Genomic DNA, 11524 nt, shown 5'->3' with positions numbered 1-11524 from the left:
TTTTTAGGATATGAATTGAAACTTTTAGGATATGAGTTGAACTTTTAGGAAATAAATTGAACCTTTAGCATATGTATTGAACCTTTAGGATATGACTTGAACTTTTAGTTTATGTTTAAACTCGTAGGATATGAATATAACTTTTAGTTTTTAGGTTTTGTTCTTGTGAATTGAACTTGTAGGATATAAATTGAAACTTTTAGGATATGAGTTGAATTTTTAGGATATAAATAGAAATTTTAGGATATGACTTGAACTTTTGTGGATATGAATTGAACCTTTAGGATATAAATTGAACTTTTAGTTTATGTTTAAACTCGTAGGATAAGAATTGATGAACTTTTAGTTTTTAGGTTTTGTTCTTGTGAATTGAACTTGTACGATATAAATTGAAGCTTTTATGTATGACTTGAACTTTTTACGATATGAGTTGAAACTTTTAGGATATGAGTTGAACTTTTAGGAAATAAATTGAACCTTTAGGATATGTATTGAACCTTTAGGATATGACTTGAAGTTTTAGTTTATGTTTAAACTCGTAAGATATGAATATAACTTTTAGTTTTTAGGTTTTGTTCTTGTGAATTGAACTTGTAGGATATAAATTGAAGCTTTTATGTATGACTTGAACTTTTTAGGATATGAATTGAAACTTTTAGGATATGAGTTGAACTTTTAGGAAATAAATTGAACCTTTAGCATATGTATTGAACCTTTAGGATATGACTTGAACTTTTAGTTTATGTTTAAACTCGTAGGATATGAATATAACTTTTAGTTTTTAGGTTTTGTTCTTGTGAATTGAACTTGTAGGATATAAATTGAAACTTTTAGGATATGAGTTGAATTTTTAGGATATAAATAGAAATTTTAGGATATGACTTGAACTTTTGTGGATATGAATTGAACCTTTAGGATATAAATTGAACTTTTAGTTTATGTTTAAACTCGTAGGATAAGAATTGATGAACTTTTAGTTTTTAGGTTTTGTTCTTGTGAATTGAACTTGTACGATATAAATTGAAGCTTTTATGTATGACTTGAACTTTTTAGGATATGAATTGAAACTTTTAGGATATGAGTTGAACTTTTGGGAAATAAATTGAACCTTTAGGATATGTATTGAACCTTTAGGATATGACTTGAAATGATTTTCCTTGGTGTGCAATTTTTGGGTATTTCTGTGATATTTTTGGATAATTATTTGTATTTGTCTGTGTTTGCTTATTTTTTAAATTAATAAAAAATACAAAAAATATGTCGCATTTTGCATGTAGGATTTAATTCTACAATTGTTAGTAATTTAGTTTTACAAAAATTAAAAATTACAAAAATAGGCATCTTTTGCATTTTTAGCATTTAATGTCCAAATGAACAATTTTATGCTTAATTATTACTTGATTGCGCGTTAATTGTTATTGGGAGCTAATTTGCGATTTTATAACTTAATTTAGTTCTTAATAATAATTTAAGTACTTTTATAATTTAGTTTTAGAAAATAAAAGAAGAAAAAATAACAAAAATACAAAGAAAAATCGGATTGGGCCACTTCTTCAAATTTCAACCCCAGGCCCAAATAATTGCCCAATCTTCCCCATGACCCAGTCCACTTCAGACCGGGTCGACCCAGTCCGCCCCATTAACCCATTAATCCAAGACCCACTCTCCATTTTTTGTCCTAACACAAAACAAAACAAAACACAAACAAAAACCCTAAAACAAAAGAAAACCTACCCGCCCCCCTCCATCTTCTTCTTCTCCATAACTAACTCCAAGCACACATCCATGGCAGCCCTTCTGCCTCCCCATCAAAAAAACACACATGCACACACGCAGCAGCCCGTCCATGGTTGCTGCTTCTTCTCCTTCATCTTCGTCAAACCAACAGCGCCCCTCCATGTCCGCCATTGACGAGCAGCAGTGCTGCTGCGTCGACCCTCAGCGTCACGAGCTGCTTCTTGTTGCGTTGTCACGTCCAAACGACCAGCAACAACCAGACGCTTCATCTTCTTCGTCACGATGCCTTAGCTCCGACCAACATCCATCGTTGCTCCTTCTTCTACGGCAAGTCGCTACTACTGTGCTGTTACTGCTGCTCACGTTGTTGTTTTCAGCTGCTACTGTGTCACGTCTGCCCTCGTCTTCTTCGTCGAGCTCAAGCTTGAGCTCGACATCCATGGTCGCCACTCCATCGTTAAGCTTTCCGCCATGGCTGCTTCCGATACACCCAGCCCCAGCATCATCGCACCTTAACGTTAAGAAGAAGTTCTGGACAAAAGTTTCGCACCATTTCTGTCGATTTTGTTGGATTTCAATTTGAGTCTCGAAGAGATAAATTCAAATGAGTGGAAGGTGGCGAATTAGAGGGTGTCCGTTTGGATGTTCGGGGTTTTGAGAGTTTGTTTCAGTGCTCATTTGTATTATTCTTCGAACATCAAACTAATTGGAGCAGTCGTTCGTCCGGGCCCATTAAAGTGATTTTGGTGCAATAATCGTTTCCGGACAGATTTTTGGTTAGTGATGTTGGTTCATCTCTGGTTAGTAGTTTTGAGTTTTATTTTTGTCCGTATTTTGTTTTGATATTTTCGAATCTAAAATCGGCAAATGTTTGTTTTGTTCATGTCTATGGTTAGGTATTTGATTTTTTGTTTTGTTCATGTTCATGTGTTTTGTTGAATTAATTTTCAGATTTCAAATGGAAACATTAGTTATTTTTCATGTTTATTTCATGTTTGTATTGTTGTTTAAGTGAATATTTGTTAGTTTAATGTTTGTTAGATTCAAATTGAAATTTAATTAATTATTTCTTCAATTTGTTTCATGTGTTATGTATTTTCCAGAAAATATTAATGTTGTTTGAATCGTTAGAATCCGTCATGTTTGTTGCTTAAAGATAGATTTAATTCATGTTCGTCTTGGTTTGAAGTTCATGTGTAAATTCAGTGATTTAATGTGAGTTTATGTTTGTTTGTGATTTGCTTGATTTAATTTGAATCATGCATATTGTTGTTTGTATTATTGTCTCTTTGTTCATCCATTAATGGTCTAAATTAACCAGGATTGGTTCCCGATATGGTTGATTTATTTCCATTAATTTGGAGTTTGTGTTGTTCATCATGTTCATGTAAATTGTTGTTGAAGATTGTTGAGAAATTGGTCATCTTGACTATATTTTGGTTGAGTTATGATTAATTGATTGTTTAGAGCAGAGGGGTAATTTGGTAAATTGCATTGCATTCGGGGGTAGATTTGTAATTGCAATAAGGTCGGAGGGGTAGTTTGGTAATTGAACATTATTTTGATTCTTTATGTTAAGCATGGGGGACAAATATAATGGGGTGGGGTTTTTGATGTACTTGTTTAATATAATGGGGGACAAGACAAAACATAATGGGGAGGAATCTTGTACTTGTTTAATGTAGGCATGGGGGACATATTGTAATGGGTTGGTAATGTGGCATTTATTTAATGTAGGCATGGGGGACAAAGTTTTAATGGGTTGGAAATCTTGTACTTGTTTAATGTAGGCATGGGGAACAATATTTAAAATAAAGAAGACATTTAATAGTGGGCCAAACCATACCATTGGGGGAATAATTTTGGGGTTGGGAATGGAAGACTTGTCTTGCTATATATAGAGTCATTCTTGACTTGAAATGAGAGGATTTTTTGGGAGAGTTTTTAGGACTTGAATATTATTGAGAGGATTTAGAGATTATTATTTGGGAGAACATTTTTGAGGGTAATAGATTCTGGAAAACATCTCAAGAGTGTTAGAAAGTAAAAGAGAAAGACAACTTGAACTTCTATTTGAATAAATTCCGTTTGTCTTTTCTCGAGTGTTATTCAAAAATCTGAAGCTGCTGCATCTCGTATCTTTTCTCTCTTCTGCTTTGACTGCGATTGTACTTTTTCACTGCTGAGTTTTCAGTCTGTTACTGGGTTATTCTACTGGTTGTTACTGGTTTTGCGGTGTTGCTGAACCTGCTGTTGCTGTGTTACTACTGTTGCTGACTCCTACTTCTTTTGTTCCTGTACTGCTGTTTCCAGGTACACATTTGTACACTCTCGGCTTGAAGAGAAAAATAAAATATTAATCAGGCTTTGTTCCTGTTGAATTCCTCCTGTTGGATTTGTGTTTGAATATTAATTTCCCTCTCTTGGTATAAAAATGTAGTTGATTGATTAAATGAGCAATGATGTCGCATATGTATAACTTCTTCATCTAATAATGTTAGTTTACATTAATCGAAGAATAGTTAATCTGTTTTGATATTATTGTGTATTTATCTCATGTTCTAGCAAATAATAAAATGTGGAATGAAAGCAGTTTTTCCTTGTACAAACGCGATCGCAATTTTCCGTTCACATTAGCCGTAACTTAATAACTAATAAGTTGCGTTTTTCAGCATGTAAATAATTAGGAGATTTTTCTTTTATTTTAGAGACGAACTTAATAGAAAAATGTAGTCGCTATAGGTTTATCCTTTTAAAATAAAAATGAGACGAGCCTCGCCAAATAAATCACAAACCGCCGGGGCCCTCAATAAAATACATAACCATTGACTAGACTTTGGATTTGGCCGTTTAATGAACCTTCACGGCCTCTTCCTAAAATAACAATACGTTAGACTCTTTAGGACGCGCCTTAATAAATCTTACCTTCTTAAACTCGGGTGCACATTTATGTGACCCAAATCCAATTCTCAACGGAGTCGAAATGTGTTTCTAATCACGGGTACATTGATTGTGACGTGGTTCGAGGTGCGTGTCCATGACGTTGCAAATTCATTTTAAAAAATAAGAATGAGATGAGCCTCGCCAAATAAAATACAAATTGCGGGGCCCTCAGTAAATATTTGCTTTAAAAATTGTTTAGACTTCGGGATGGACCGTTTAGTAAAATTCCACGGTCCTACCCAAAATAAATACGCTAGTCGCTTTAGGCGCGCCTTTAATAATTTAATTTCCTTAAACTCGGGTGCACATTGATGTGACCCAAATCCAAATCTCAACGGAGTCAAAGTGTGTCGACGACCACGGGTACATTGATTGTAACGTGGTTCGAGATATATTTTTATAACGTTGCAATTCTTGATAAAAATAACAGTAAATGATAAAAGCGGTTGAAAGATAAAATTTGCACATAAGTTCATATTGTATTTAAAATCAGATAAATAAGCCAAATATAACAGTTGAGCGACCGTGCTAGAACCACGGAACTCGGGAATGCCTAACACCTTCTCCCGGGTTAACAGAATTCCTTATCCGGATTTCTGGTACGCAGACTGTAATATAGAGTCATTCTTTTCCTCGATTCGGGATTAAAATTGGTGACTTGGGACACCCTAAATCTTCCAAGTGGCGACTCTGAAATAAATAAACCAATCCCGTTTCGATTGTCCTTTAATTGGAAAAAACTCCCCTGCGCCCCCGCGGGCGCGGAAAAAGGAGGTGTGACAGCTCTGGCGACTCTGCTGGGGATTAAGACCCAGAACCACTGGTTCAGGGTTAGAAATTCGAGCTTAGATAAATTGTTATATTTGGTTTTATCTGATTTTTACATGTTTGAGCCTATTGTGCTAAATGCTGCTTTTACCGCTTTGATATTATTTGAACTTGTATATAAACTGTGCCGAAACCCTTTTCTTCTTACCTCCGGGGAGAAGCTCGCTGGTCGAGGCTCCCTATTCTGTTAGTGTCAATACCCGAAATAAGAAAGAGGACGGATAAGTTACGAAGCCGGACGGCCTTTTGGTTCCCGGTAAGTTGCCCCTCCTCGACTCGAGTTGTCCGCTCGGGTACACAGTCTAGAACAAATACCAAGGTTTAAACCTAGTATAACTCGACTTCATGCCGGATCCCTAGTAGGAACGTTTATTTGCATCATGTGCATTTGGCTTAGGGGACTCAACACAGGGGTTGGGTCCGTCTAGGACAAGCAACCTGAAAATAATAGACCATCTTTGGCATCCTATGTGCTACATGTTGTATTTATTCAAGGGTGAATGGGTCATTTGGCGGACCAATGATATTTGCGGACAAATGACACTCCTTATCATGCTGATCACGTTAAATAAGAAAGTTGCACTATTTTTGATAAGCATGCTATTATGTTAATTAAGCACATGGGGAACATTGTAGAATTCAAGAAACCTTGGTATTCCACATGTCCCCCACGCTTCATTTTTGGGAAAAGCACATGGGGACCATTTGTGGAATCCAGGAAGTATTGGAATTCCACATGTCCCCCACGCTTCATTTTTGGGAAAAAGCACATGGGGAACATTTGTGGAATCCAAGAAGTCTTGGAATTCCCCATGTCCCCCATGCCACATTTTTGAAAATAATAATAAAATAATAATAAATAAATAAAAAGCATTGGAAAATTCAAAAAGATTTTGTATGTTGTCATCATTTTCCACAAATTTGAAAATCGTGAAAAGATGAGAAAATGGCAGTGTAGAGATATAACTACTTATTTTTAGAAGGAAAAAATCAATGTCCAAGTAGTATCGAAACTCTGCCGAAATTTTGAGAAAATGAAAAGAAATGTCTTATTGGTTTGTTATATTAAAAACAAAGGAAAAATAGAGAAACAAATCATCATTGTTCTGTCTTGTTTTTTCAGAAAATATATAAAAGAAAATAGTTTGTTTTGCCATGAAAATGAAAATGAAAAAGAGTCTGGTTTTTAAAATGTTTTATTTTATTTTATTTTGTTTGTCTGTGAATATGCCAAAAATAAAAACAAAAAGAGTCGGGCGTTGAACATGATTTTATTATTTGTTCCAAAATAAATATATATATAATCCAAAAAAAAATCAAAAGAAAATTCAAAATTCAAAAAAAAATAAAAAATTAAGCATTTCTTTTATTATCAAAAAAAAATAAAAAAAAATCCGAAAATATTTTGATTCTTCTTTAAAAAAAAATTCAAAATTCAAAAAATATTTTTTTTAAGCATTTCTTTTGTTAAAGGTAAAAATTCCAAAAAAAAAAAATATTTTCCTTTTTCTTTAGAATAAGAAAAACAAATGAAAAAAGAAGGAATGTTTTATGTTTTACGTTAGTTAGTTTGTTTGTTATGAACGAAAAATAATAGTTTGTTTGTTTGCTATATAAAAAAAAGAGAATAGAAAATGGAAAAGGGTCTTCTCCAAAATAGTTTATTTGCCCGAACTACGCGGGTTTGATTCTCACCGGATGTGAGATACGTAGTCAACCCTCATCGGGTCCAACCCCACCCTTTGCTAAAATAACCAAAAACAAATAAATAAAAACATGTCAAAATTTTAATTTTTGTCATAAATAAGTCGGGTGATGCTGTTTTGTCAAAAATAGCCGAATGTTCCCGAAAGGGACGCCGGAAGGCTGACTTTGCACAAACGGCCACTTTTGGGTCATGTTTAAGATTTGGTCCAGTTGACCCACACAGCCTTAAAAATCTTCGTCCCCGATACGTTGAAAGGCCGTGTTTGCAATATTGAGTTTTCTATTTTTGAAAAATGATAAAAAGAGTCATAAATAAATCAGGTGATGTTGTCATAAATAGCCGAATGTTCCCGAAAGGGACGCCGGAAGGCTGACTTTGCATAAACAGCCACCTTTTGGGGTCATGTTTAGGAGTTTGGTCCAGTTGACCCGCACAGGCTTAAAAATCTTCGTCCCCGAGGCGCTGAAGGGCCGTGTTTGCAACACCAGGTTTTATTATAATTTGAAAACAAAAAAATACCGTTTGAATTTTGTCATAATAAGCCGAGCCAGCTTCGGCCGCGTCTTAAACCGTTCTTGCCGAAATAGCCTTAGAGTATCTTTCAGTTGTCGAAAGGTTATTTTCGTAAAAGAACGGACAAGTTTGTAAAGTGTTATAAAATAACCCTCCCCGGCCTCAAAATTCATGTAAAATTTGGAAGGGGCCACATTTGCAAAAATAACCATTTGGTTGCATTTGTCGAACAGAGAAAGGGAGCTAGCCTTTTGTTTTTGAGTTGATAAATCTTTAATTAGAATATGTGGTTTGTTTGATTTTTTTCAGTTTATTTTAATATGTAAATTGAAAAAATGATTAGTATTGTTTATCTTTTATTGGTCCGAACTACGCAAGGTCTGATTTATGCGGGGTCATGATACGTAGGCAATCTCCATAAGATTCGACCACAACAACAAAAAAAATGGAAAAATCAAAAAAGGAAAAATGAAAAAAAATCAAAAAAGGAAAAATGAAAAAAAATCGAAAAAGAGAAAAGAAAAAAAATGAAAAATCGAAAGAAAAAGAAAATACAAAATAGAATAAAATATATGTATTCCCAAAGTACTTCAAAGGGGCAAATAAGCAAGCCGGGATGACGCATGTTGTTTGAAGCAAAGCATGTTAGAAACGGTTAACTGCCTAGGAGCATTGCATCCTCAATGTGTTGTTATCAAATCTGTTAAACTCTAAACGCTAACAAGTTTGTTGTTTTCCGAATCTCAAACAGTTAGTTGTTAAAGAATTCTGGCAACCCACCCTTACCAAACTAGATCCAAAGGACCGATAACAACAAGCATGACTACTTCAGAGAATAGTACCGAGGAAGAAAGGCCGATGAGCCAGTTGTTAAAGGAAGCGATGGAAAAGATAGAAAGGATGGGACTAGAGATGAATGCAATGCAGCTAGCTCTAGCCAAAGCACAAAAGAGCCCTGAGCCACTAGGGCACGTGCCCGAATACCCCCACTCCGGCCCTTCAACAAGCCTCCCAAATCACCGTTGTCTTCAGAAGAGAAGCCCCCATGATTCCCAAGCTCCACCATCCCATCAACCTCTCCCAACACCAAATGTTCCCACTTTTGTGGGACCCACATCAGCCACCCTGCAAAGAACGACCAGCGAGCCATTGTTTCAGTCTCCTGATACGCAATACTATCCCCCTGAGCCCACATTTCATGCACCAGAACCCCATACCTACAACCCGCACTTAGAGGTACCGGCAGAGATTGAAAAGCTGGTTAAAATCCCCGAACAAGATGAGGTGATGAGGAAGTTCAAGAGCCTGGAGCAGTCCTTCAGGAACCTGCACGGATTGGGCAACCAGGTCAGCGTGGCCTACAAGGATCTATGCCCTTTCCCGGATGTCCAACTCCCGGTTGGGTTCAAGATGCCTAAGTTTGATTTATATGAAGGGCACGGTGATCCCATGGCGCATTTGCGGGGATTCTGTAGCAAAATGAGAGGGGCAGGTGGCAAAGATGAGCTGCTGATAGCTTATTTCGGCCAAAGTCTGAGTGGATCGGCACTAGAATGGTATACCAGGCAGGATTCCAGCAGATGGTACACTTGGGATGATCTGGCGCAGGCTTTCGCAGGTCATTTTCAATACAATCTCGAGATAGTCCCTGACCGTCTCACATTGTTGAGGACTGGAAAGAAGCCTGGGGAAAGTTTTCGTGAGTTTGGTTTCCGCTGGAGAGAACAAGCGGCCAGAGTTGATCCTCCCATGAAAGAGGGAGAAATGGTGGACTACTTCTTGCAAACACTTGATCCAACTTACTTTGGTCACTTGGTGACAACGGTTGGGAAATCCTTCAATGAAGTGGTAAAGATAGGGGTCATGATAGAGGAGGGCCTAAGGTCTGACAAAATCCTAAATTACTCAGCGCTCAAGGCAACGACCCAAGCTATTCAGAGCGGCGCGGGAGGTGTGCTCGAGGTCGCATCAGTCGAAGCAGGTACTGGGTCCAAATTCAGAGGTCCTTCCCCTCACTACCAGCCCATGCCCAGTCATCCAAATTATCTACACACTCCATACAACCTTCCACAACCCTACTACCCACCATCAGAGCCACTCTTTTCAGACCATCATGCCCAAGCCTGCCCCCGAGCTCCATATAATCCGCCTCAGTATTATCCTCCGAACAAGGTCCGGTCGCGGGGTCAACCATCAGGTCACCCCCGCTGGCAAGAGCAAGCACCATGTAATGCATTCTTGCCTTCACAACGTTTTCAAGCACCCAACGACCCTAGAAAACAGGGGCATGGGGGAAAACAAAGGCAAGGAAACAATTTCACGCCAATTGGGGAGTCCTACGCAAGTTTGTTTGAAAAGCTAAAGCTTTCAGGACTGATTGAGCCGCTCCTTGGCTATACTCCAGACCCATATGCAAAAGGATTTGATCCTGCTGTACGATGCATGTATCACTCTAATGTCCAAGGACATAGCATTGAAGACTGTCGTTCTTTGAAAAAGGAAATAGAAAGAATGATTCAGGAAGGGGCAATTGTGATCGATGACAGTGACAGGGAGCACGCGAATCCTCTTGAGAACTTGTTGACCGATGTTGATGATATTGAAGCTGGTAATGGTCTTGGCAGTATCGATGCAAAGCTCAGTGGCTAAGATGTCAGTCTTGATAAAGTGGAAGGACGCTCTGTTCCTTGGTTAACAAGAAAGAAGCATTTGGTGGCTTATTTTGTTGTCATTTCTGTTGTCCGGATTATTAAGGTTGTAATTTGGATTTTGTCCTGTGTCAAACCTTCTTATCTTTCCATTTTGTCATAGCAGTTTGTTTTAAATTTTGTCCAGTTTGTGTTAGGATTTTATTCTGGTTGTTTTGTTTGTTTTATTAATCAAACCATTTCGCTGGTAGTCTAATACAAAGCCGGTCTTTTGTTATTTCCAGTCGTCATTTTGTTTAGTCCTTTTATCATTTCGTTCAATGCCGATTCTAGGGGCATGACATGCGCACCCAGTTTGGGACTAATCTTAAAAGTTAATCATAAAACCCTGGGAAGGTGATCAAAGCATTCAAAGGAAATAAGAACGGTTTGGGATTATTTGAAGCCCGAGTCATGTGGAACTGGGGCAAGTTAAACACAAAGAAAACCGTTAAAATCAAGATTCGCCAAATTGGCATGAGATCCGTTCATGATAATGAGAGTGTCGCCCAATGGTGCTTTAGAAATGACAAAGGAAAAATAAAATGTTTAACATAATTGTCAAAATCCAGCACCATCGGAAGAGACTGCAAATCTTTGTTTAATTGTGTTGTTTGCACTTGGCATGTTTTGAAGACTGGAATGACGAAGGCATTTTGTTCTGCTACCTAAACACTTTATCCTTCGTTACCCCTTTTGAGCCTTACTTACTTTTCTTTCATACCCCTCGTTCGGAATCAGTAGCAACGACTAGAAGATACGAACATGGAAGATAAATGAAAAAGAGAATAGCAAAACAACAAAAACAAAAAGAAAAAAAGCAAGAAGAAAAAAAGCAAAATAAAAAGAAAACAAAGATAAGAAATGAGTGAAAAGAAAGTCACAAGAAAAAAAGAGGAATTGGGAACTACGTTTGACCTGATTCCTCAAAGAGGATACGTAGGCACTCCACGGCTCGGTCATAGTTTTGAAAAATGAAAAAATCAATTAAAATATCCCCAAGCAAGAAACTGGGGCAAAAGTTGCGTTTGTTGTAAATAAACCTAATTCCGAAGGTTGTAACTAATAACCCAAAATTAATGTATTTTTTGTGCCTTTTATACCCTTT

The sequence above is a fragment of the Nicotiana sylvestris genome, chromosome 9, assembly GCF_000393655.2.
Source record: "Nicotiana sylvestris chromosome 9, ASM39365v2, whole genome shotgun sequence".
Classification (NCBI taxonomy): Eukaryota; Viridiplantae; Streptophyta; class Magnoliopsida; order Solanales; family Solanaceae; genus Nicotiana; species Nicotiana sylvestris.
This window is presented reverse-complemented; position numbering follows the sequence as displayed.